Here is a 27763-nt window from a genome sequence, read left to right on the forward strand (position 1 = left end):
TAAATCTGACAAATTTACAGCAACCCAGTGAGGATTATGTGATCATACCCCTACTATGGTGCCAAGTACATCTGTTGCGGTGGAAGGACAATCAAACAGCCATGAGAGGATGGCTCACATAATTCATCAAGTGCTGGCAGGTACATCCATCATCAAAGGAGCCACTTTAGAAATGTATTATTGATTGTAACAGGCTGTTGAGCTTCCAAAAAGTGTTTGTGGCTCACCAAGAACATTTGTCAGTGTATACTAATACACACACCATGTAACAGCACTGCAAAAAGACTGTGCATTAGATAGATCTTAAACTAAATGATTTGGAAAATCTTACTTGGAAAAATACTCTTAATGTCCATTGGTCTCCCATTGACTAAAGAGAAGGTAACCATCCATTTAAATTCATTTGACAAGGGTTCATGAAAGCAGTGCAACTGCTGCCTTATAGGGTAATGGAAGTAAAGCATACCTGATCACACCAAAAAGTCTGAATAGTAAGCTGCCAGTATACTTCATTATCCTCTTTATGGATTACAGTGATTGAGAACATGTTCATAGGTAGGTACTAGGCTATCTAACTTGAGGCTTATATAAGACTACCCAAAAAGGTTCCCTGTCTTTTGCCACCCAAGAAAATTATTTTCCTGTGTCCCTGTCGAGCAGAGCCACAGAAGTGATCCCCAGGGTGAATTTCCTATTTCCCATCCAATTGTCAAGATTTTTCTTAGAGGGCTAATGAGGAGCTTTGTTTGACATAATTGATAGTTTGTTCCAGAGTATGGGAAGTCACTGTGACAGGAATCTATCCCTCCAGCATGTTCTGTTTATTGTGTGGCTCGGAGAGCTTGGGATTTAAGTGTAGCACGTCCAACAGCTCTGGGTTTGACATAGCTTTGTATGTTAGGCAGAGATCACCTTGAGTAGGCGATATGCAAAGTAGTAGAGCTGGAGTTTTTTGAGACTGTCTGCGATCTGTTTGAGGCCAGTAATCCACTTAGTGAGGTATTTCTGTGGCCTTTCCAGTTGTAGATGTCTTGTGAGGTACATGCCAAATGGGGTGTTGTACTCTATAATGGGTCTGATGAGGGATAGGTAGAGAGGAACAATGACCTCCTTTTTTCTGGAGGAGAACCCCTTTGTGGTGATTTGATTATCAAAGGAGAGATTACTGTCCATCTATGTCCCAAGGTCTCTTATCACACTTTTGGTGTTTAGTAGGCTACTGACTATGTGGCAGTTCATGGGTACAGAGTTTTTCCCAAAGGGGATGACAATGCACTTTTGGCATTGAGCTTGAGGCCATGACTTTGACACCAAGCATCTGTCTCAGTGAGGCCCCTTTGTGGAATGCCCACATCATTAGGCAATTCTATTTTGACTCCTAGTTTGCAGTCATCTGCGAACTTCATTAGCCACAGACCTTCTGTGTTAGCCTGAACTTCAAAGAAGTAGATGTCAAACAGGTGAGGGCCCAGGATTGAACCCAGTGGTACTCCACTTGTCACTACTCTGAAGTCGGATTTGGATTCGGCTCCTTTCACTGTGTGGGTTCTGTCAGTGAGCCAGTTGGCCACCCATCTTATGGCATAGGGATTTATGCCCAGTTTAGTGAGTTTATCTATAATTAATGGGAGGGGGTGTCGAAAGCCTTGGCAAGGTCAAGATAGGCTGTGTGCATGACCTTACCCTCGTCCACAGCTTTGGTGACTGCTTCAAAGAACTCAGTCAGGTTTAGGAGGCAAGATCTACCTTTTACAAACCCAAACTGAGTGGGGTCCAGAGTTTGGAGGTTACCTATGTCTTTGTCTATAAGCTTCAAGATGATGCGTTCCAGGGCCTTGCAGACCAGACTTGTCAGGCTAATGGAGTGGTAGTTCCTGGGGTCCTTGATGACACCCCTTTTGTGGAGTTGGAATACCGTCGCTGTGTAGCATTCAGTAGGCAAAATGCCTGAAGTGAGGCTATGATTGAACGTGGTACTTAGGTGGGGTACCAGTTCGTTCTGTAGTTAGTGCAGAATGCACCCTTGGGATGTTGTCTGGCCCTCATGGATGCTGTGCAGTCTTTACTTGTGCATCCGTGATTACAGGGGCCTTGCATTGTTCTGGTATTGAGATAGGCCCTTTGGGGGCTGAGAGGGGAGTAAAGTTAGCACTGAACCTATCTGCCAGGATGTTGGCAATATCAGTTGGCTCTGTATATATATTGCCATTGTGCTGTAGCTCAGAGCAGATCTGAGTGTTGCCATTGAGATTCTTGATATAAATGTAGAATTTATTTTATTTTATTTATTTTACATTTGTTGACCGGGCTAGTCTAGCTGGATATATGTCCATTTTCAGTAGAGGCCCGGGGAGAAAAGCTCCAAGGGTAAATTACAGATATAAAAAACATATAGGAAACAGATCATAGACATTGGTAAATACAATTTTTACAAAAAAGCAGTAAGTAGGGAACATTAATTTAAAAATTGCAAACAAAATATGTATGAAATTTTTTTTTTTTTGTCAGGAAGCATACATATAAAGTTAATGTAAGGATAGAGAGGATAGAAGAGGAAGGAGTGAGTTAACCTGGGTTGGTGCAGGAGCATAGCCAGTGTTTGTTGAGATGATTTTTCACTTCTCTTTTAAAAAGTGAGAAAGAACACAAAGATGTGATGTCAGAGGGTCATTTATTCCACATTTTTCCAACAGAGTTGGAAAAGAAGCAATCTCCAGCAGTATTATTAGGTTTGATAATATTTATCAGTAGCTTGTTGGAAGAACGTAGATGCTTCAGGTTATTGTAAGGTGAAATGAGGTTAGTGAGTATGGGTGTTTTAGTTGGCTGGTATAGGATTGTATGAGCTATTTAGAATTGTTGAAATAAGAGTTGGTTAGGGAGTTCTAGTCAACCTAGTTCTCTTAGGTTCAGGCAGTGAAGAGTTCTAAATGGGGTTACTGTTGCAAATCGAGCAATATTATGGTAAGATTGAGTTAGTTTATTGATATTGTTTTTGGAGAGGTTAGTGAGTAAGGCAGATGCATATAGTAGAGAAGAGATTAGACGGGATCTGGCTAAGGTTGTCTTTGCTTCTGGTGAAAGGAAGGCTTTGATTCTGTAAAGGGAACCTATTTTCTTATTAACTAGTTTGATAGTATTGATGATGTGTGTATCAAAGCTGAGGTTGATGTCAATGGTTATTCCTAGTAGTTTGGTAGTCGTTTCTGGGAAAATAATGGTGTTGTCAGTGGAAGTAAGAGTGAAGTTAAGAGGGGTAGATCTATGGGAAGGTGAGAACAATAGCAGTTTGTTTTTTTTTTTTTAGGGTTGAGCAGTAGGCAGCGATCAGTGAACCATTGCTCGACAGTAGTAAAAGCTTTTTGTGTGATAGACTGTAGTTCAGTTTGTGTATTGGCAGAGCAGATAATAGTAGAATAGTCAGCATATTGTATGCAGATAGTGTTTGGGATAGCTAGATGGAGGTCATTTATTAAGATAGAAAATAAAAGGGGGCCTAGGATAGAGCCTTGAGGAACTCCCAATGAGATGGGGAGGAGACTAGATAATGTATTTTTCCAGAGAACTGCTTGCTGACGGTTTTCTAGGTAAGATGTAAACCAAGTTAAGGAAGGAGGATCAAGTGACAGTGATTTAAGAATATGCAGAAGAAGTTTGTAGTTAACCATATCGAAGGCTTTAGATAAGTCCATGAAGACTGAAGATGATAGGATGTAGTTGTTACGGTTACAATTAATGGAGTTGGTAAAGGAGAGTAAGGCTCTAGTAGTACTATGTGAAGGTCTGAATCAATGTTGGCAGTTAGCAAGTAGGTTATTGTGTAGGAGGTGGTTAAGGAGTTGTTTGTGAATACATTTTTCCATGATTTTAGCGATAGGCGATAAGTACTATAGGACGGAAATTAGAGAGGTTGTTGGACTTACCCCCTTTGTGTAGTGGGATGATATATGATATCTTCCAAATAGATGGGAAAATTCCTTCCTGTATAGATCTATTTATTAGTATAGAGATGGGATAGGCAATAGCTTTAGCACATATTTGCAAGTATTCTGCAGGAAGTTTGTCAGCAGAAGGAGTGGTGGGTTTTAGCTTTTGAAGCAGTGATAAGATAAAGGAGGTAGATACAGGTTGCAAATGAAAGGAAGGAGGTAGATTTAAAGTAGAGAGGGGTAGTTTAGAGGTATCAGGAGATAGGTGGCTATCAAGAGTTTGGATAGTATTAGTAAAAAATGAATTAAAGTCATTGGCTGTTTGTGTGGGATTTTCTGGGTTGGAGCCCTCAGGGCTTGGTGTGATAGACTGGCTAGGGGATAAAAGATTATTGATGCTGGACCAGAATCTTTTAGGCTCCTTGTTGGAGTTTTGTTGCAAATGTAGGTAGTAATTCTTTTTGTCCGTTAGGATGGCTTTTTTAGTACTGTTTCTAAGTTCTTTGAAGTTTTGGTGATCTGTTGGATTCTTGGTGGCACGCCATTTTACCCAGTATTTGTTTCTAAGGGTAATTTGTTGTCGAGTGGTTTTGGTTAGCCAGGGTGCTACTTTAGCATTAGTTCTAATAGTGCGATTTGGGGCATAGTGGTCTAGGATAGATAGGAATGTGGAATTAAAATGTTAGATAGCTTCATTTAGAGGGAGATATTTTAGGGGAGACCAATTAAATTGAGTTAATTCGGCAAGAAAGTGTTCAGAGTTGGTGTTTTTTTGAGCGAAGAGTTCTATATATGGTAGGTAAAGTTAGGTTGGTGCTATGCCTAATGATATAGGTCAATGAGTGGTCGCTTAGTTCTTCAGGGAGAGTGCCAGATTGGTAGGTTTGTTGAGGAGTATTAGTAAGAATCCAGTCTAAGATGGTTTCTTTTTTGTTGGTTTTATTTGTTCTAGTAGGGTTATCTATGAGTTGTGTGAATCCATAAAGGTTAATATGGGAGGTAGGGTTTATTTTGTTACAGGAATACCAATCAATGTTAAAATCACCTAGGAGTATTGTTTCATGAGGGAGGTATGTGTAGAGTGTGTTGAGTATGCATTCTAGAGTGTTAATGTTATTTCCTGGTGGAAGATAAGCACATATGATATTAATGGTTTTAGAACTATTGATTTGAAGTTTAGAGGCAAGGATTTCTGCATTGTTATCGGGGCTAAGAGTCTGTTCTATAATGCTAATTTGGATATGAGCTTTATGGAGAATTGCTATCCCCCCACCCTTTTTAGTAATACGATCGAGTCTAATGATGTTATACCCAGGAGGAGTGATTTCACTGTCTTTGATGGATGGCTTAAGCCATGTTTCAGTTAGGCATAAAATGTCAAATTGAGGGATTTCTAGTAGGGCATGTACTTGAGATGTTTTATTACAAATACTACGTATATTGGGATGGGCAATATAGAGAGAGTTAGTTGGTCTGGTAGTAGATCGAGAGGGAGTTTGTCTTGTTTTTTATAAGTATTTGAATGTGTATGGTTTGGTCCAGGGTTTGGATTTATGTCCCCGTCCAGGAGTAGATGGAGATGTTTAAAATCTTTAGGTTTAAGAAGTTCGTTTAAGCTGTCTATTAGCTTTTTAGATTTTGATTTGTTTGATTTGATGTGAGCAAGTTTGTGGTATTTGGCTGGAGTGCATTTTGCTAGAGTTGTGAGATTTGGGAGGGTAGAATTGAAGGTTGATATAGGTGCAGAGGTTTCTTTAGATGAAATAGTAATATTAGGATACAGTGGGTATTCATAGAAGGTTAAGAAATAAGTAGCAATAAGACATGAGAGAGATGAAAAGCAGATAAGAAGTTTTAGTTGTGTGGAGTTTTGAGATGTGTGCATTTCAGTAATAGGGGAGGTGAGTAAAGGAGAGAAGTTTGTGTGCAATTCAAGTAGTTTGAATAAGTAGTTCGGGTGGAGGTAGGATGTTACAAATTAGTGGGTGTGGTGATTGGCAGAAGAGGTAGAGTGAGTGTATGATGTGTAGTAATTTGATTGAAGTAGATGAAAGAGGGGTGTGGTTTCTAGTGGTATTAATGTAGGAGCACTGGGGGTGGGTGAGAATTGGGGGCAGGGTAGGGGAGCGGAGTGAGCCCGCAGGGCGAACGTAGCGGGTAGAGACAAGAGAGTGGACAACCAAAGAAGACAATCAGTAGAAAGGGAGTAATCAGTAGGTAAGTTTGAGTGGGAGAATGAAAAAGTGAGTAAAACAGGCTGAATCTAAAGTGCCTATAGACAAGAGTAGGTTGCAGGGCTACAGTAAGGTACGTATATGTAGGAGAAATAGAGAGTAGTCGGTAAATCCAGGGGAGCGGATAGAGAGGAGTAGAACAAAAACTAAGAATAGACGGATTAGAAATCAGGGCTAGAAGTAGGGTTGGGAGGTCTAGTGAGGAGAGGGTTGTGATCAAGATGCAGAGCAGTAGAGGTAGTGCGCCACCTAGTGGCCAGAGTTATATTTTCCACAAATCCCTCACATGCAAGGTAGATAGGCTACAGGAGGGGGAAGAGGGCAACTTACTACGAACAAGAGAGTCTAGGCTGTCTAGAAGGGGTAGATTGAAGATGAAAAAGAAATGACTAGTTAGAGGTGAGTTGTAGGCTGCTGGTTACCTGTAATGGGGAACTAGCCTAGCGAAGCAAGGTAATTTGTCAAGCGTTATTAGTAAAAATTACTAGTTACAAGCACAGTACATACTTCCACTGTTCTACAAAAACAAACAGCTGGTCACTCAGGGAGCCCAAGGGTAGTTTCAAGGTCCAGATTTATGTTCAGAGAATTTCAGGAGGGTGTTTTGCAGGTGTTAGATACTTGAGGTTCCCAGGTTCCACTGTTCTACAAAAACAAGCAGCTGGTCACTCAGGGAGCCCGAGGGTAGTTTCAAGGTCCAGATTTATGTTCAGAGAATTTCAGGAGGGTGTTTTGCAGGTGTTAGATACTTGAGGTTCCCAGGTCAAGGACCAGAACCCAAAGCAGAGCGCACAGCAGCCAGGTAGTTAGAGAAGAATGCTTTGTGGTGGTCTTCAGAATCAGTGGTGATTTTATTTTTGTAACTAGCTTTGGAGGATTTTATGAGGGATCTCAGCTTCTTACTGAGGCTGACCAGGGAGTTCCTCCAATCATGGGATTTTACTCTTTTTTTTTTTTTTTTTTGCAACAGCTTCTTCCTTATGTTGTAGATTTTGTTTATGGCAGGGGACCACCAGATTGGCTTCCTTTTTTTGGAGGATAGCATCTTGGTTCTGTTGGGGATGGTACAATCCATGCACTCGTGTATGTGCTTATACAGTGCGTTTGTATAGGATTCAGCAGTCGTACCTCTATTTTCCGTTTGCATGGGTATTGTGAAGTTTGCCACTTCTGTCTGAAGCATGAAGTTGGCTTTGGAGAAGTTTTTTTTACGGTGGTTTCTGTGATGGGGTGGGGGCGGGATATGGATGTCTAGGGTGATTAGCTCGTGGTCAGATCTGACCAGCGAGGAGTTGACCTCTGGCGTGGAACACCGGTTACCCATATTGGTAATAACCAGGTCCAGGATATTGCTGCCCCTGGTGGGGGTATGGACAAGTTGATCCAAGGCGTTGGAATTTATGAATTCCAGAAAATGTTGCACAACCGGGTTAGTACATGAGTAGTTTTCCAAGTTGATGGTGAGGTAGTTGAAATCGCCCATTATTAGGGTATTGGGCTATACCTGAATATTTTCCAGTATATCAAGAAACGAGGAGTGAGAATCCTGGGGCATGGTGGGGGATCTGTAACGAGCTACAACCCATATTGCAGTTTTGCCCAGCGTTAGCTGCACTTGGATAATTTTAGATGCATTATGTTGAGCAAGTAGCCTAGAGGTGTGGAAACCCTTAATGAATATTGAGACACCTCTTCCTTTAGTGTTTCGGTCCAGGTTAGGTGGCCGAAAGGTGTGGTATGAATTATAGCCTGGTAATGCAGGGGTGCTGTCTGGAGCCTTGAACCAGGTCTCTGTCACTGCACAGGTGTCGATGTTCTCCCTTTTAAGGAGTGCATCGAGTGAGTGCATTTTGAGGTTTAGACTTCTAGCATTGAGTAGCATTACCCTCAGATTTTGTTTGCTTGTACAAGTTACAGTGGTGAATTTGTCATTTGAACCGTGCCTAAATCCCCTAAGAGTGATATAGAAGCTTAGCCAATTGTTGAAGTCAATTAATGTTCTGTAGTCCTATCTCACCTTCATTCTTACTGATGGGATCGGAGCTGATCATCTGTTCCGACTCGACCTATTTACATGCTCAAAGTCCTCTAGTTGGCTTGTGGCTAGGTGGGTATCCCATGGTGCACCAGTACAATCCCCAGATCTCATTTGCCGTGTTGACGAGTTTGGATGTGCTTCTTCTTGGCCATGGCTAAGTCTTACACATTTTGTTTAAAATTTTGGAAAAATCTTCTATTTTCAGAATTTGATAGTGTTATATAGTTTTTTTTTTTTTTTTTTGTAGCTATAGTAAGTAGTGTTTGCAGATAGCGTTTATTAAATGACTTGTGTGCTATTATATTGAGTACAGTTGGCCGTTGGTCTTATAGTACTTGGTATCCTGTGTGCCAGTTTTCACTTGGTTGATATATATATATATATGTGTGTATATATATATATATATATATATATATATATATATATATATATATATATGTATATCGTGTGCCAGTTTTCTTGCTATTGATATTAGTAGCTGTAGGCACCTTTTGAGCTTAGTTTAGGCCTTGTGTGATTGTTTAAATTTTATAAGTAATTACCCTTTTGCAGAGCTTTCTGCTTGTTATTTCCTGTTATTAGTGTTGCAGACAGGACGAGGTTCTGTTGACCTTTGTTCTTTGTGTTTTCCATAAATTAGACTGTATTCCTGTTCTAGTGTGTGCGCGCGAGGCTCTACTACTTGTTTCTGCCCCCAGGTCCGTTTTAGAGTACCTTGTTTCTCTCTTTCCTACCCAGGCTAGGCCCATTTAAGTTAGAGGACCTATCCCTTTCTGCTTTCTTTAAGGCTAGGCCCATTTAAGTTAGAGGACCTAGTCCTCCCACTTTCTTTCGTGTGTGTGTGTGTGTGTGTGTGAGTTCTTCTTCTGTGAGATGTCTAAGAAAGGCAAGGACCATAAGCCAACTGGCTTTAAAAAATGCGTTAAATACTCACAGAAGATGTCTATAATGGATGGTGACAGTAACTGCGTTTACTGTCTTGGGACCATCCACTTACAGGAAACTTGCTTATTTTGCCACTCATTTAGTGCTAGGGTGTTGCAAGAGAGAGAAAAATAAGCTAATTCTAAAAGGTCTCCTAAAGACTTCTTTTGAGGAAGATCTGGCTAGCTCTTCCTCCTCTGCTAGATCTCCAGGATCTAAAAAGGAAAAATCCATATCCTCTAAGAGGCCCTCCCCGGTGCAGGCTGGTGTCTCGGAGCTGCCTCTTAAAATTACTAATTCTGACAAAATTACTGTCTCATCAGCCTCACTGAGTTTGGAGCCGATCGAGAGTTCTACTACTGTGGTTACAGGGTCGGCACCAAGTAGTTTGGAGCTGACAACTGAGAGTACTCAACGGAGCTGGTCTACAGTTCTTTTACTGGTCTCCCCTACATTATGGTCACCCATACTGCAGAGATCCCATTCTCCTACTCTGTCCTCCAGGTCTTCCAGTTTATTGGAAGAAGATGTGGAGAGGGTAGTGCTGAGATTTCTGAAGTCATCTGCCTTGCTTAAATTGTTGGATCTGACCCAGTCAGTTCCGGGGCCTCTTGAGTCTGCCCCCCCCCTTCGTTGATTCCTCCTTGGAGCCATGCTGGCCTTTTGCAGCCGGAGTGTTTGGTACCGCTGGTGGAACTCTCAGTTCCAGCTCCCCCTGAGGTTGCTTCGTAGCCGGGTTCTGCTCCAACACTCTCGGTGCCATCCATGGTGTCTAGGAGCCGAAGCTCCACGGTCGGCCCCAACAGGGATGCCTGAAAATGAACCTCTTCGGTTCCGAGCCTTCCTCTTGTCGTGTCGGCTAGGGTGAGCTCAAACCCTACGTCTATCTCAGAGCCATTGGCTCTGGAACCGATGGCATCCTCAGCCTCCTCGGAGCTGAGGAGGTCTTCGGAGCCAGAGAGGTCGGCATTCGAATTGAGTGTGCTGTCTCGATCCATCAGCTCTTACCTCGTATACCGACACTCTTCCCCCGTAGGGCACCTACTTCTGTCTCACTTCCTTCTCTCTCTCTGGACAGCAGAGACCCGCAGCCTCAGGAGCCATCGGCTGGTGGCCCCCATTCTTCCAAGACCTCCCCAGAATATCCTTCCGAGGAGCCCCCATGGAAGAGAACATGGAAGAGGAAGCATGAAGACTCCTAGGATGAGTCTCTTACCTCAGACACTGACCTCGAGGAGTCAGAAGAGTCCCCTATGTCATCTTCTGATGATGTCTCCTTTGTAGACATCCTTGAAATCCTTAAGCAGAGGTGCTGCTGGCCCACTGTCACCCCTTCTGATGAGGAGTCAGTGTACCTGAAGGCTTTCAGGTCTCAACTTTCAACCTCTTGGGTGTCTCCACCCTTTGACAAACTGATGGAGCTAGTTAGTCGGAAGGTGTGGGATACTTCTGATGCTGTGGAGCCAGTCCCCAGGAGACCAAATAAGTTTCTTTCTGCACCCAGGGAAAAGGAATTTTTATCTAAGTGTTCCCATAGATGCCATGGTGGCGGCGGCTGCCACTAAGAAGGAGCTAGTGGAAACTTCTGTTCATCTGCAGAATAAGGAGTCTTGAACGATGGACAGATATGGGAAGCGTATCTTCCCGTCTGCTGCATTTACTCTTAGATCGTTGAACTACCTTACACACTTCATGAGGCTTCAGAGAGTTCTTCTTAAGGAGTTAGGAGATTCTGTACAAGGTACTTGTACTGAGGGAGTCCCTGACAAGGTGTCTGCCCAGTTATCCACCTTGAGCTCTATTGTCAAGTTGTCCATGAGGCTCATCTCCTATGCAGCTGATGGAGGGAGTAGAGCAGCGGGTTCAGGAATTTCTCTAAGACATCATTCCTGGATCCATTTGTGTAATTTTGCGGAACCGTTCAAGTCTACCTTTACCAATGCCCCTTTTGATGGTTCATTGTTTGGACCCAAGGTAAAGGACACACTCACCCGGTGCGAGCAAGAAGGAAAAACACTCTCTGCTGTGGGAGTACATTTTACTGTCCCCTCTAGACCATACCATAAGGGTCAAAGAGGTGGTAAAATGTGGTTCAAGAAGTCCGAGAGGTTTTTCCAAGATGCACAGGGTGACTCCACCTTCAGAGGCAGAGGAGGAGGAGGAAATTGTAGACATCACCTTAGAGGCAGGGGTGGACCGCAAAACCAGGGTGACTGCGATTCCTTTCGGGGCCAACCTTACCAGCTCTCCTGATGTGGAGGCTGACTGTGCTTCTCTGGAGCCGGTCAGGGGTCACATTTCTTTGTATCCAGAAGCCTGGCTAAGTATCACTCAAGACAAATGGGTATAAAGAATTATTACCAGAGGCTATGTCATACCCTTTTCTCTGCCACCCTATGTTCCCAAAAGGATCCCGGATGTTCCACCCAATCACAGGGATCAGGCAACTGTGTAGGTCAATAAGTTGCTGGCAAAAAGAGTCATCCAGATTGTCCCAGCAGACCAAATAGGATCCGGAACTTACTCCAGATTCTTTTTAGTGCCAAAACGAACAGGGGACTGGTGGCCCATCTTGGACCTCAGCAGATTGAACGAATCAGTAAAGAAGGACAAGTTCCGGATGGTGACACTGCAGTCTATACACCCGTTACTAGGGAAAGACACTTGGATGTGCTCAATAGACCTCAAAGACGCTTACTACCACATAAAAATGGACAGGGCATCAAGGAGTCATCTACGCTTCCAGCGGGGAGCCAGTCATTACCAGTTTCGTGCTCTGCCCTTTGGTCTCACCACAGCCCCCAGGGTGTTCACCAAGTGTATGGCAGCAGTGAAAGCTCACCTGAGACGTTGTGGATTCCAGGTGTTTCAATGTCTGGACGACTGGCTGCTGACCCCCCCCCCCACCAGGCATCTACTTCTTCAGACCAGGGATGCTACTATTCAACTTTGTGCCCAATTGGGGATTTCTGTCATTGAAGGCTGAGCCAACATCTTTTTGCAACATTAATAAGATTTCAATATATTATGAATAGAACATTGACTTTTTGGAAATGTTTTTTCCTTACGGTGGTTATTCGGTATTGTGGCATGGTGACTATCATATATTAAGCACCAACCACTAACCTTTTTGATTTATGTGGGTTAGCAACAGATATTGACATAGCAGAGACGAAGGTCGGCTATTAAGTTCAGGCTTTAAAGATTTCTTTCATGGTTTTTGGCTTGAACAATTGAACATTGGTAACACTGGTTTTTGCTGACAGTAGGGATATTTAGTCGGCAACATTTTGGTTACATCATGCTGTCTTTACCATTGCCACTTACTGTAAGGTAAAAAAGTTTTTTCAATTATATATACAGACTGGTTTGATATACACTCAATTTGATTGGTTGCATTGGGTTGTGCTGCTTCATTGTGGACATTTCTTGTATACAGATGCTTACACTTTCTTGATATATCTATTTTTGTATGTTCACCCACATACCTGTGGTTGGTTCAATGGCCTTATTGTAAGATAGTGAGTCATATACACCATTCAGCTTCATCTAATACAAGATTAATCATAATTATGGATCTCTGTGGAATTTTACAAGGGCTTTCGGCCGACAAAGATAATTTAGAAGTTTTTGGTCTAAACAATAATATGGGACAAAGTTAAAATAACATTCCAGGAGATGGTCAACAAAGATGTGGAGCCATTTTTTCAAAACTTAATAGACATATGAAAACCTTACGTTCAAATGTTTGGCACTTGAAACTGTTCAAGGCATACAAGATTAAGGACATTACACCAAGGGGACTTAGGGTGCGTTTACAACCCCTAGTTGCCAATATAGACACTGAACTATCTAGGGAATGGGTAGAGGCCCAGCATCAGGCTTCCATGCACTTTGTTGACTGTCTATCTAGATATTATGACAGGATAATACAAAGTCAATTAACAGAGATTCAAGTTTTATGCAGTGAAGCTGAAAAATTTAATAAAGAGGGGTTTTACCCACAATATATCTCTGACCTTACCAAGGATTTATCCTCACTAGAACAACAACTTATGAAACGTAAAATTCATAAGTTTAATAGAGACATCATGGATTACGATAAAGGTAAACCGTTTGTTAGTCAAAAGACAGTCAGATTCACTGATCATACTAATACACACAACACTAGTAGGAAACGACCTAGGTCCATTTTAAGACACAAGAAGGTTACATGTGATGCAACCTCTGAGGATGATACATCATCTGCTACTGATGGTGAGGTCCCCTCACACCAGGCGTCCCCAGCTGCCAAAAGAAAACAACCACCCCCTTTAGATCTAAGTGTAGGAGGAGGAGGGGGGTAGAAAGCACCAATCTAGATTTAGGGTCTCCAACCCCACAGTGCCTACTACAACAGATGGTCAAATAACCAACAATGTTTTTAACATTTCATCCTTTGATCTTTCTCCTGTGCATATACGATTACTCAATAAAGGCCTTAATTTCGTTCCCAGTGCACCTGTCTCTGAAAATCATTTATTACAAGATGTAAATGACTTTTGTAGATTACTTAATCTTAAGTTATTTTTTTGCAGATTCTGATACCATTCCAAGATCATCTGATTTTAGATTTGGTAAATCTACTTTCATTCCACCTATGAATAAACATGTCTCGATATTTAGAGATTGTGTAATGAAAGATTTACATTCTTCTACTTTGTATGAGCCCAAATCTAATAATCTCACTTCAGCTGAAAGAATGGCTCTCTCTGAACTTAAGGATAACCATGACATTGTTATCACCATGGCTGACAAAGGTGGTGCTATTGTAGTCATGGATTACACAGCATATACGGAAGAAGCCCTACGACAATTATCAGACTCCAGTTATTATATGGAAATGATGATTAATCCCACCTCTAATTTTAAGGTGGAAATTGATTCTTTTTTGGATCTGGCAGTGGAACAAGAAATTATAACTGAGCAGGTAGCCACACAACTGAAGGTGGATGAACCCATTCTACAATATTTATATTTGCTACACAAAATACATAAGGACCCTCTCCATCCTCCGGGCAGACCTATTGTGTCCGGTAGAGGCTCCTTAACGGAGCCACTGTCAGCTTTTCTTACATACCATCTGAAACCATTATTAAAACAAGTTAGATCCCGAATAAAAGATACTACGGAATTTTTAAACATCATTAATGATTCTCAACTGGAGCCCAATTGGTGGCTTTGTACATTGGATGTGGCATCCTTATATACCAGCATTCCTCATGATGTGGGCATTCTTGCAGTTTCATACTGGTTATATAAATCTGATTTGTACTCCACAGGCTTTAACAATTTTCTGATTAAATTGACTGAAATTGTGTTACGTAAAAATATTTTCTATTTCAAAGGAAAAGCATACTGGCAAATCAAGGGCACTGCTATGGGGGCATCATTTGCACCGATATACGCAGATCTCTTTATTGGATATTATGAACAAGCATTTATATATGATGTCCAAAGAAATATATATATTCAAGATGTAGATATGTGGCACAGATATTTAGATGATTGTTGGATGGTGTGGAGTGGAGATAGGGACCAGCTGGCTGAATTTGTGTCCTGTTTGAATAACAACTCTTTTGGTATCAAATTCACTGCCAATATTGAGCATGATAAGATTGTTTTTCTAGACGTGGTCATCACTAGGTTTTTAGACAACACCTTGGCCACTTCTGTTCATCGGAAATTTCCGGAATATAATACATTATTACATGCCAAAAGCTCCCACCCATGCCACATCATCCGTAATATCCCAAAATCTCAGTTCATGCGTATTAGACGCATTTGTTCTTCGGAACAAGACTATTCTACTTGCAGCCTTGATTTGTCAGAAAGATTCATCAATCGTGGATACAATAAACATAATCTTTCTTCTACTATGGATGAAACTAAAGGTTTGACACGAACAGGCTTATTGGACTATAGATCAAAAGAGAGGGTATCTTCTGATCAACCTTTGAGGTTAGTAACGACTTATGGCATCAATACTGATAGGTTCAGAGACATTATCAATCAACACTGGGACATTTTGAAGTCACATGATTTTTTCAATACTATCCTACCTGAACAATGTTCGTTCTCATATCGTAGAGGACGTAACATCAATTCATACCTCACTCATTACAAAAGGTACATACCTACTACTCCACTACAAACTACGTTATTTGGTGATATATTAGTGGGTTGTTTCCCATGTGGCCATTGTACTGCTTGTCAACATGTATCTAAAACCACTGAATTTACAAGCAAGAATACTTCTAAGGTTTTTAATATCAGAGTTTTCGCTAATTGCGGTTCAGATTGGGTGATTTATCTAGCAACGTGCACTTGCTCTGCTTTTTATATAGGCCAAACATCTAGGCCTGTTAAATTTAGAATAGGTGAGCATATGAGTGCTATTAGGAATAAACGTTTAACTAATGCACTGTTTAAACATACTATTGATCACCCATCTGCTGCATTTAAATTTGTTATTATTGACAAGATAGCACTGCATAGGAATTTTAAAGCAGGATGGCATACTAAATTAAACCATATGGAGAATATGTGGATTATTAAATTAGGGGGATTGTTCAGGCCAGGGTTAAATGAAACAGAATAATACCATAGACTACTATATATAGTTTATTCTGTTTTTTGAATCTGTTGAATTATTAGACTGATACTCATTAGGTATATATATGCTTAATTGCATATACTTTTACTTATGTATCATGTTTAATACTTAATTTTTATGTATATATTTTGTAATATTCATATTTTGGTACACAGGTTTGATATTATGGTATGGGATGTTATTTGTAATTATTTTTATTTTATTTTTTATATATGTACAATCTTTATTTTTCCATGTTTTGGGTTAACTACTGTGGAGGTGTGTGGTGCATGTCTCTTTAAGGGCTCCATTGTATAAGACCAGGAAATGGTGAAGATGTTTCAAATTTTATTTTTTTTGAGCATTGAAAAAGGCTGCTTAAAGCCGAAACCGGTTTGCTATTTTGTAATGGCTTATCAGCCATTACATTTGGTTTATATTTATCTTCAATAAAAGAAACTTCAAGCAATCCTTTACATGCTGGTTTATCTTTGTGGACTTCTATTTGGGAAAAATCTGCCTTATTGTCCTCTCAATTTGTGAATTTTATAGGCACAAAAATAGACACAGTAGACATGTTGGCTCGTCTTCCAGTAGAAAGGGCACAGGACCTGGTTCTTCAGATTCAGCATCTTCTACCCCTACGAAAAGTCAAGGCCAAGACTATTCTTAAGCTTCTAGGGACCATGGCTTCCACCATACTACTAGTGCCGCTAGCCAGATTACACATGAGAGTTCTTCAGTAGCTGCTGTCGTCCCAGTGGTCCTTTCAACACCTACCAATTATCTCATCACATACTGCTGACAGACTCTTGCAAAAAGGACCTCATTTGGTGGACTCAACCCAACCAGTTAACCATGGGAACTTCATTTGTCCCTCACCAACCCGTTGCTACTGTGACCACGGATGCCTCACAGATAGGGTGGGTAGGCAGGACTGTCCAAGGCACATGGCAAGATCACAAGGCTCACCTGCATATCAGTGTTCTAGAGATGAGGGTGGGGCTCCTGGCATTGCAAGCACTTCATGACCTTCTGCCTCTGGGGACGATTGCGATACAATCAGACATGTCGGTAGTATCGTATATCAACAAACAAGGTGGAACCAGATCATACCCACTCTGTCAAGAGGCCATTCGAGTTTGGAAATGGGCGATATCTTCCAAGCATTTTCTGGTGGCAATGCACATTCCAGGGAGAACCAACGTGATAGCCGACAAGCTCAGCCGGGCAATCTTGATGCCTCACGAGTGGTCTCTAAAACAAGAAATAGCGGAGCAGATTTTCCACAGATGGGGACAGCCTTGCTGTGACCTCTTTGCCAGCCCGATCAATGCCAAATGCAGCAGCTATTTCTCCCTCATCCCCCCCTCCAGGGGAGTCACAGAGAGAGACGCACTTGTTCACGATTGGCCCATGGGTCTGCTTTATGCTTTTCCTCTCATACCAAGGTTATTCAGAAAGCGAAACAGCTGGGAAGCAAACTGATCCTCATTGCTCCTTACTGGCCAGGTCAGGTTTGGTTCCCCTTTCTCGGGCCTCTTCTCTTAGGCAATCCTTGGATTCTGGACCCAGTGCCATATCTCTTGATGCACATGTTAGGCTCACTTCATCCTGCTTTACACACCCTCAGTTTGATAGCTTGGCTGCTCCAGTTCCATCCCTAGTCAGGCTTCATGACTTCTCACCCTCCATGACTCATATTCTAATGTCCTCTCTTAAACCCTCCAATAGGAGACTATATTCCAGTAAATGGAGATTCTCTATCTGGGCTGAGAAAAAGAATGTTGACCCTTATACCGCCTCCATTCCGGTGGCTTTGGAATTCCTGTCTGAGCTTTTCCACCAGGGATATGCAGCTGCCACTATCATGGATCAATTGGCAGCAATTTCTAATTTTCATCTTAGGCGTACAAGATTAGCCGTGGTGTTGCAGCGGTTAGTGTTGTCGCCTCACAGCAAGTGGTTCTCCGTTCGATTCTCAGCTGGAGCATCTTCTGTGTGGAGTCTGCATGTCCTTCCTGCGGTCGAGTGATGTTAAAGACATGCAGGTAGGTGCGATCGTGAATGGGTGTGTCTTTTTTAAAGGTTGAGCGTCGGGCTGGCAATTTGGCACCGTAAAAATCTACTGCCAATCATGAGCGGACCGGAGTTTCGCTGTGGCGACCCCTAAAGGGAAAAAGCCGAAAGTCTTTTATCTAGGCATACAAGATTCTTATCTGATGTCACATAGGCTGTGCAAAACCTTCCTCAAAGGTGCCACGTTTTTAAGACCCCCATTTCAAGAACCTGTTGCTTCATGGGATTTGAATTTTGTGCTATCCAAATTGGCGTCTTCACCCTTTGAGCCTTCTCATTCATCACCTTTGAAATTTCTGTCTTGGAAGACTGATGTCCTTCATGGATGCATCTGCAGTCATAACAAGTGGGTTGTCCTGTCGTCAGGCAGCCCTGCAGTCGGCCGGATTCCAAAGTCCGGGTCCGGCTTCGGCTGATGTCGCACTTCACCCGACGTCATCTCTGTTGGTCTTCGGGTATATAAGCATCAGCCGACGCCATTTTCCTCAGTCTTTCTTGCCGCGTGGCGCCCGAAGCAGAAGCTGTTCGCAAGTGCCGGTCGGTCGGATCCAGAGATTACTTCTACCGAATACTACTTCGAAGACTTCTAAAAGCTAAGTACCCCGTTGGGGACTCTTTCTTGCCTCAGCCGATGTCAGAAAAAGTTAACAATTGTTTAACCTGTGGGAAACAAATACCTCATAAAGATTTCCACTCTTACTGTCTGCCTTGTTTAGGCCCAGCCCACGGCGTAGCAGCCTGTGCGGCCTGTGCCTCTTTCAACCGACGAGCGCTCAGGCGTCGGTCGGAGTTTGCAGAACAGTTTTTCGGTTCTGATTTTCCGTACATTATGCCGGCGGATCCTCCGACTACGCAATGTACTAAAAACGCAAAGATAAAGACCGACACTCGCGGTCCGCGGTTTCGGCGAAACCACGGTAAAGCAAACCGCGAGTGTCTCGGTTTCGGCCGAAACCGAGAAAACTGATCAAAGTACAGCTGAACCTATTCTTACAACTGAGGCCCCTGCTACAACTCTTGAATCGACCTCAGAACTTTTACCCACTACGGTGGTTGACTTATCAGACACCATCCCCTTGGATGTCTCTACCCCAGCACGTGGTGCTGCTAGGCCTCCAGCAGCCATGTCCATTAAGGCCTTTGCCAGGGCTAAAGCAGCCAAAACTACTAAAACAGTGCCTGTTAAACCCCCCACATGCAGGCCCTCTTCTAGCTCTCAAATGCCTTCTTTGGCAGAAGATTTAATTTCTTTAATTAGGGGATCTCAATCTCACCCAGATAGGGCCTCTCAGCCCCCAGAGAAGAGACCTAGGGCAGAGCCCCCTGAGCCAGTGTCTTCTGATGATTCTGCTGATGAATCAGACATAACTGACCAGCCAGAGGCTCCCTTCTCCAATTTTGAAGATTCTGATGCTGAAGAATCCATTCCAGCTGCTTCCCCACCAGAAGAATTCTCCTTTGGGGAAACCTTGCATGCCATGCGAGAACAGTTCCAATGGCAGCAACAGGATTTTTCAGACTCCAGAAAAAGACTTAGGACCTTTCTGCACCTCCCACAGCACAGGCCCTTACCTATACCTCCTGTTCTCTCTGTGGTGGATGATGCTTTCAATGATGTTTGCTCCGCTCCAGATTCTTTACCCCAGCCCCTGCCAAACCAGACAGATTTTACAGGGTGCCAGATACTCATCACCACCTTTACAAGGCCCCACTTGCAGACCCAGAAACTATATCCCAGGGTCCCAAGGCAGTAGCCGCGACCATAGCTAAAACCCTATTCCTTCTGAAAGGGAAGCAAGGTCAATAGACAGATGGGGTAAAAGGTCTACACTTCAGCTACACTCTGAGCTAGAGCTTTAAACTGTCAGTTTCACATGATACAATACCAAGAGTTTATGCTCGATCAGTTAACTAAAAACTAACCACAGATGAATCTCTTGATAAGAAATATGTATTAGAGATGGTAAATAACATACAACAGGTTAGCAACCATTCCTTAAAATGTGGCTATGATGCACTGGAGGCTTCATTTAGATCAGCCATGACAGGCACAGTGATAAGAAGGCATGCATGGCTAAAGGAACAAGTTTTACCGGATCATGTTAAAGCTAAGTTGCTAGATGCTCCTATGGACAAGACAAGTTTGTTTGGTACACCTGCCCAGCAGGTTATGAAGAAAATGGAAGAGAAGGCAAAATCTGTTCAAACTGTTAAAGATTTCTTGCAGGTTCAACCCCCAAGGTTTAGCAGGAACTGGCCTGCCAAAAATTGGTCCTTTCCTGACTCCACAAAATTTCAAAGGGGCAGGAATAGACGTCCCAGAGGCAGAAACCAATCCAGAGGAGGTGCCTACAGAGGACGACAGTGGCAAGGTAACAACAGAGGCACAGACACAGCCACTACCACTACATCAGCACAACCACAGTGACTTAATCATAAATCCGCCTACCAGGGAACAAATAGCAGCTCCTCTAGGCGGAAAGTTAACCTTATTTTCAAAGAACTGGCACTACATAACAAAAGACAAGTGGATTTTACAAACCATAGATCAAGGTTACGGTTTCACTTCCACACTTTACCAGTCAAAAGAGGAATGCCAAATCTACCTCCAAATCAAAAACAGAGGCTCTACGCCAGATAATGGAGTTAGCAAACATGAGAGCTGTGGAAAGAGTGCCAACAGCAGAACAAGGAAAGGGTTCTATTCCAGACTATTCCTAGTTCCAAGAAAGGAAAAAGTTGGAGACCAATTCTCGACCTGTCCACCTTAAATACATACATCATTGTCCCAAAATTCAAAATGCTGACCCTACAGCAACTTCTTCCCATGCTGGGCAAGGAGTCTTGGCTGGTAACTCTAGATCTCAAGGAGGCATACCTGCACGTCCCCATTCGACCAATCTGCAGAAGATACCTCAGATTTCTTGCAGGATCAGAGCACTATCAATTCTCAGCATTGCCCTTTGGCTTATCTACTGCGCCCAGAGTATTCACAAAATGCCTGGCATCAGTAATCGCCATTGCAGACTACAGGAATTCAAATTTACCCATACCTGGACGACTGCCTGCTACAAGGGGACAACAAAAGCAAGCTGACAACGGATTTACAAAGGGTCATTTACTTGCTACAAGGACTGGGATACACAGTCAATTTACAAAAGTCAAGGCTGATACCATCCCAAACAAGGACATTCTTGGGCGCGGAATTGGACACAGTACAGCAAATGGCATTCCTGACTACAGAAAAACAAAAAGAACTTCCTCTTTACTTCTTGGCACTAACAAAACTGAACAAGTTAACAGCAAGAAAAGTTCTGCAGGCCTTGGGCTTCATGGCATCATGCATAATCTTGGTCCCATCTGCCAGACTACATATGAGGAAACTACAGTGGTACCTAAAGAATTTATGGTCCCAACACAGACACAGTCTAGAAACAGAAATCCCACTAATTCCATGCTTAAAACAGGAGTTCCTATGGTGGGCTCAGGCATGCCAGTCAAACCCAGGCCTACCCTTTCGCAGATGTCAACCAAGCCAGACCATCACAACAGACGCTTCAGACCTAGGATGGGGGGCCCACATGCTGGACAAATGCGTGCAAGGATTGTGGACACAGGATCAACTTCACCTGCACATCAATCTAAAAGAAATGCTGGCAGTAAAACTGGCAATCCAAAAGTTCAAACCATTTCTCAAAGAGGGCCAGTTGATGATAAGGACAGACAACACCACAGTCATGTGGTACATCAACAAACAGGGAGGCACTCATTCATACCCCTATGCAGAATGACCTTGGAGCTGTGGACCCTGGCACTCAGCTACAACATTCAGTTACAGGCAATATTTGTACCGGGAAAGACAATACTCTAGCAGACATATTAAGCAGAACCACTTGGATGCCCACGAATGGAAGCTGCACCGGACATCTTCAAGACCATCTCAAAGAAATGGGAATGCCACAGATAGACCTATTCGCATCACCTCTCAATCACCAGCTCAAAAATTCTGCACAAGGACATTCCACCCACTAGCATGGAAAGTGGACTCACTCTCCATCAACTGGAAAGGCCTAACAGCATATGCATTCCCACCTCTTCCTTTGATACACAAGGTACTACTAAAAATCAAGGAAGAACGTCCAAAGATAATCCTGATAGCTCCAAACTGGCCAAGACAACACTGGTACCCACTACTGAAGAGCATGTCTCGAACAATATGTGGCCAATACCCCTGATGCCTTTGATGTTAACTCAGAACAACTACAGCATCATACATCCAAACCTAAAACGCTGCAACTGACTGCATGGAACATCACATAGCAGCAGCTAATCCAGAACTTTCACAAAGAGTTAAAGACATTATTCTTGAAGCGCGCAGACCTTCAACAAGAAGGAACTATGCTGGAAAATGGAAAAGGTTTGTCATTTGGAGTACGGAAAGAGGAAAAGAGGTGTCAAACATAGATATGCCTAACATTCTGGAGTATCTGGCGAACTTCTTCATTCAGGCCTGTCCTACTCCTCCATCAAGATACATGCATCAGCTATTTCAGCAGAATACAGCTTTGATCCACCTGTTTTTGCACCCTTTGCTCAGGCAGTTCCTCAGAGGAATCAAGAATGTAAAACCTCCAAGGAAACCACCATTACCAGCTTGGGATTTAAACTTTGTGCTAGAAAAGTTGACACTATCACCCTTTGAACCAGCAGCAACAGCAGACCTACAACACCTGTCATGGAAAACTGCTTTCCTGCTAGCAATTACTTCAGCAAGGAGGGTTTCAGAACTTCAGGCCTTAATGGCAGTGCAACCCTTCCTAATCTTCCACCAAGATAGAGTGTCCATGAGGACTAATCCTACATTTATGCCCAAGGTGGTATCCAGAGTGTCTTTAAACCAGGCAATCCACCTACCTACCTTCTTTCCCAACCCACAAAACAGAGGGGAAAGAATACTGCATACCTTGGATGTATATAGACAGCTACGCTACTACTTGGACAGAACAAAAAATAGCAGAAAGACTGACCAACGTTTGTAGCCTATGCAACAGGAAGGGAAGGAAAAGCTATTTCCAAACAGACAATCTCCAAATGGATAGGAAATTGCATACGATACTGTTACTCCTTCCATGGAAAACCAATTCCACAAAACATAAGACCTCATTCTACAAGGGCAACAGCCACTACCACAGCCTTCTTACGAGGAGTGGCAACCAAAGACATTATTGAGGCGGCTACTTGGACCTCCGTGCATACATTTGCCAAGCATTATAATTTGCCTCTATATTCCAGATCCCGAGCAGGGTTTGCCACTGCTGTACTGCAAGGGATCCTAAACACACCATAATCTACTTTTATCCTCCTCCCTAGTTGGCTATGGTATTCTACCCACTTGTTATGACTGCAGATGCATCCATGAAGGACATAGTACAGTTTTGTACCTACCATAAATGTAGATGTCCGAACTGGATAGCATCTGCAGTCACGATTACCCTCCCTCCTTCCCCTCTGTGGTACTCCTCGGGTGTTTACCCTCCTAATAGCTAGCTGTTGGGGAGTCTTTATGGTGTATTTGTTTGTATATATGTACATATATGCTTATGGTTGTGTTTACCTCTATCTATTTGGAAACATTGGCATCTATCCAAACTTTAGCCTGCAAGAGGGCTACTGGCATCTGGGGCAAGAAACACTGAGGAAAATGGCGTCGGCTGATGCTTATATACCCGAAGACCAACAGAGATGACGTCGGGTGAAGTGCGACATCAGCCGAAGCCGGACCCGGACTTTGGAATCCGGCCGACTGCAGGGCTGCCTGACGACAGGACAACCCACTTGTTATGACTGCAGATGCTATCCAGTTCGGACATCTACATTTATGGTAGGTACAAAACTGTACTTTTCTGGTGGCTATCACATCTGCCAGATGGGTATCAGAGTTACAAGCACTGCCTGTAAAACTGCCTTATCTGATTTTTCACAAAGACAGAGTATCTCTTCGTACTAATCCATCCTTTGTCCCCAAGGTCTGTTTCTATAGCACTTTGAACCAACCCATAGAACTCCCAGTGTTCTTTCCAAACCATTCCAATGCAGCAGAATACAGGTTTCATCAGTTGGATGTCCGTAGAGAATTACGTTTTTATTTGCACCGGACCAAGGAATTCATGAAGTCAGATCAATTATATATTTCCTTCTCTGAATCCAGGTCAGGTTTACAAGTTTCCAAAGTGACCCTGTCATATTGGATCTCTAACTGTATAGCTTACATTTACACCTCTGAGGGTAGGCCTTTACCTTTCAAAATCAAGGCTCAGTCTACAAGATCTCAGTCTACCTCTGCAGCCTTTCAAGCTAGGGTCCCACTTGATAATATCTGTGCAGCAGCAACTTGGGCTACCCCTCACACATTTATTACTCATTACAAATTGGATTTAACCTCCAGGGGTAGAGCATGCTTTGGTTCCATGGTACTCAGGTGTATTTTTCCTTGAGCCACCCAAGAAAAAGGTGCTAGGGACGCTGTCCCATCAGTAAGAATGAAGGCGAGATAGGACTACAGAACATAAAGAAGTTATGTACTCACCATAATGTTCCATGTTTGTAGTCCATCTTCATTCTTACGAACCCACCCTCCAACCCCCATCCTGAAAGTACCTGAAGACAGAAAAATATTGTTATTATTCACTGGAGACCTTTTATTATTGGCTTCTGTCTGTATGTTTATTATTTTTCCTAATTAGCAGCAAACAAGATCTGGGGATTGTACTGATACACCATGGGATACCTACCTACCCACGAGCCAACTAGAAGACTTCAAGCTTGTAAATAGGCCGATTCGTAGCCGAGTATCGGCTCCGATCCCATCAGTAAGAATGAAGGGCGAGATGGACGACAAACATGGAACGTTATGGTGAGTACATAACTTCTATTTTTGTCCTTGAACTGTGGTATCATTCTGGGTGATTGCAGGATGCTACTCAGGGCTAGGGTCATACCTGCCTGGGCTACAAGATCAGAAAGCATCTCCATGTCTATTTTCATGTAGTCTAGGAATGTACGTGTCAGGTCATTCACACCAACATAGACATTGACAGAGTCATATTTGTACTTGTGGAGTGACCTGAGTGTGTGTGTTATGTTGTGGATCCTGGCACCCGACAGGCAGCTGACAGTAACTTTCTCCTTGTTTAGCCAACTTTCTCCTTGTTTAGCCTGGTGAGTGGGACATCAGTGTGCCTGATATAGAGTCACCTATGACCAGTGTGTTGCCTTATAGGCTGAGGTTAAGTAGCACACTGATTTTGTGGGCTATGTGTCATTTGGGTAGTGTTGGGGTGGTGGTGGTTGCTTGCATTCCAGCTTTGGAGGTCTCTGTTGCTTGGGCAGATTTTTATTGAGAGCCTCCATGAATGTAGGCGTGTGTTTTGTGTTTCTATGTGTGGGTTTTGGTGGTGTAGGTTTTGAAGGACTATGTGTTGAGTGTGATATGGTGCAGGTGTTTACCTTCTCCTCTTGACTGTCTAGTCCATTCTTGGCTGGAGAGAGCTTGACTTCCAGTTTAGCTATACAAGTGAATCTCTCACAGGTTGTAGTGTTGGGTGGTAGAAAGAGAGGGTTGTCAGTGTACATGTAGCAATTGCTACATTGCCGCAAAATGCCCAGATTCATCAGGTGGACAGGAGAAAACACTGGGAGCTGACCCTTAGACATGCATGGATAGGTGCTTATAACTTTAAGTACTAAAAACTGTTTTCCTCTTGACAAGTGAGGAAAGTTGAGTGCTGTAGTAATTTGTAGGTTATTTAATGCTTACAATGAGTTCTGAACAAGTGCTGAGCACAAAGAAACAGTTTTGAGTGCTGAAACTAGAAAACTGTCCGGTACTAAGGGAAAATTTGAAGAGCAGACTTTCTGGCACTGGGAATAGTTTAACCCTAGCTAAGCGGTGCTGCACGATGAGCAAACCCATGCTAACATGGTGTTTTAAGCCAGAAAGTTGAAAGGGTTAGAAACCCGCCCCAAACGGCCAATGAGGTACAATTCCTGAGCTGGAAACCACTCCTCTAGTGACAGGCAGATCAATGCTTACCACTCCTACTGTTAAGCAGAAAGACTTCCCTCTACCACAGCAAGGTCTGGACAGCTCAGAAGCACAAAACTAAAGTCCTGAAACCAGCAAATCTGGGACCCAGACTATTCTAGTATAGAAAAAAGGCAGGAAATGAGCAAACAGAGTATTTTTTTGTTGTTTTAGGTTAAATTCAGCAGAACAATGCAATTAAACAGTAAATAAGCACAGAAAAGCCTATCACACTCGACTTTGTAGCCTGGAACAGTAAATACAGTTTAAACTTTGAAATTAAACAGGACATTTTGATTGGCCATTCTTATTAATGGCTTAGGGAATCAGATTCCTTGAAAGAGGATTCAGTGTTTGATGATTGGTCTTTGTCCTATTCTTTACAGATGCCCTTGGTTTATGGTTCTGATAAAGAGGTGTATTTTAGCCCTGAGTATCCTTTTGAGGAATTGTTCTTTAGGGACACAGTTGCTAGGATGATGGAATACATTAAGTGGGGTTCTTCTCAAGTATCTTATATTCAGAGAAGATAGGAGATGCTTCAGGTGGATACTCCTAAACCATTGACAGTTCCTCCTGTTTTGGCTGCCTTTTTAGATAATTTGATTGCTGCTTCCAAGTCTCCAGATTCTCAGCCTCCTGCTCCTAAGAAACCTGATAGGTTTTGTAAGGTTCCTGAGAATTGTCAATTTTTATTTAAATGTCCTTCTGCTGATCCTGCTGTGGTGTCTGTCTCTTCTGACAAACATTTAAGCTTTTGTCCTCAACCTAACTTTTGCCTCCTGATGTAGGGGAATGGGGATGGATGGTAAGAAAATTTACATTGCTTCCTCTTCTTTGGCTTTTATTGCTATTAATTACTAGACCCACATGGCCAGTTAAGCTGTGGCCTTGATTGCTTAGGCTTTTCAGATTATTTCTGACCTCCCAGATTCTGTAGGCAAATCCTCTGCCTTATATGTTTTAGGTTCTCAGGTGGCTTGCCACTCTATTAAGTGTAGCCATGATGTTGCTGACACCTCTTCATGGCTGCAGCTTTTGGGTCTGTCATGAGGCATTATTCTTGGCTTCATCTCCAGTCTCTGTCTGGGGACATTAAGGCCAAGTTGTTTGGTGCTCCTGTGGATAACAAACATCATTTTAGCACTGCTGCTACTGACATGTTTGAGTTTCTTCAAGAGAAAGGCAAAGCCTTGCAGGATCTTAAACATGTTTTTGTCACTCTGATTCATAAATTCCTGAGGAATTATTCTTTTGAATCTGCCTTTGTTCACAGCCAATCCCTCCTGGCCTCCAAGGGGAGGAAGGATGGTAGGTGGGCCCCCTCTGATAAAGAATCTCAGATTTATATGATCCAGAAGCCTCTTTTATCTGTTAAGCTTGCTATGACAGTTAACCCTCCCCCTTCTTTTTTTACTAGGTTCCTTTGTCCCTTCAGCCTTCCCTTTGTCTTCCAAATTGGCATCCCATCACTTAAGACTTTTGGGTTCTTTCTGTTATCTGTCAGGTTTACTTCATGGTATGGAAGTCTCTCCCTCTTTTTTCAGGGATTTCTCAACCTCCTCTAGAACAATGTCCTAATTTCCTGGAGGTTCTTGAGTCCCTGGTGAACCAAGGAATCATTCAACCTATCCCACCTTCAAAAATAAGAAAGTTTTTTTTATTCCAGGATGTTCCTTGAAAGGAGGGCACTTGAAGACCTATTCTAGATCTCTTTTGGTGACTCAACACCTTTTTCTGAGTCCCTTTTTTTGGATGCTTACTCTTTAAACCCTGTTTCCTCTTTTATTAACCAAGGCTTTTCTTATGTCCTTGGATCTGAAAAATGCTCACTTTCATATC

This window comes from Protopterus annectens, chromosome 1.part1 (assembly GCF_019279795.1).
Source record: "Protopterus annectens isolate FY-2018-M chromosome 1.part1, PAN1.0, whole genome shotgun sequence".
NCBI lineage: Eukaryota > Metazoa > Chordata > Ceratodontiformes > Protopteridae > Protopterus > Protopterus annectens.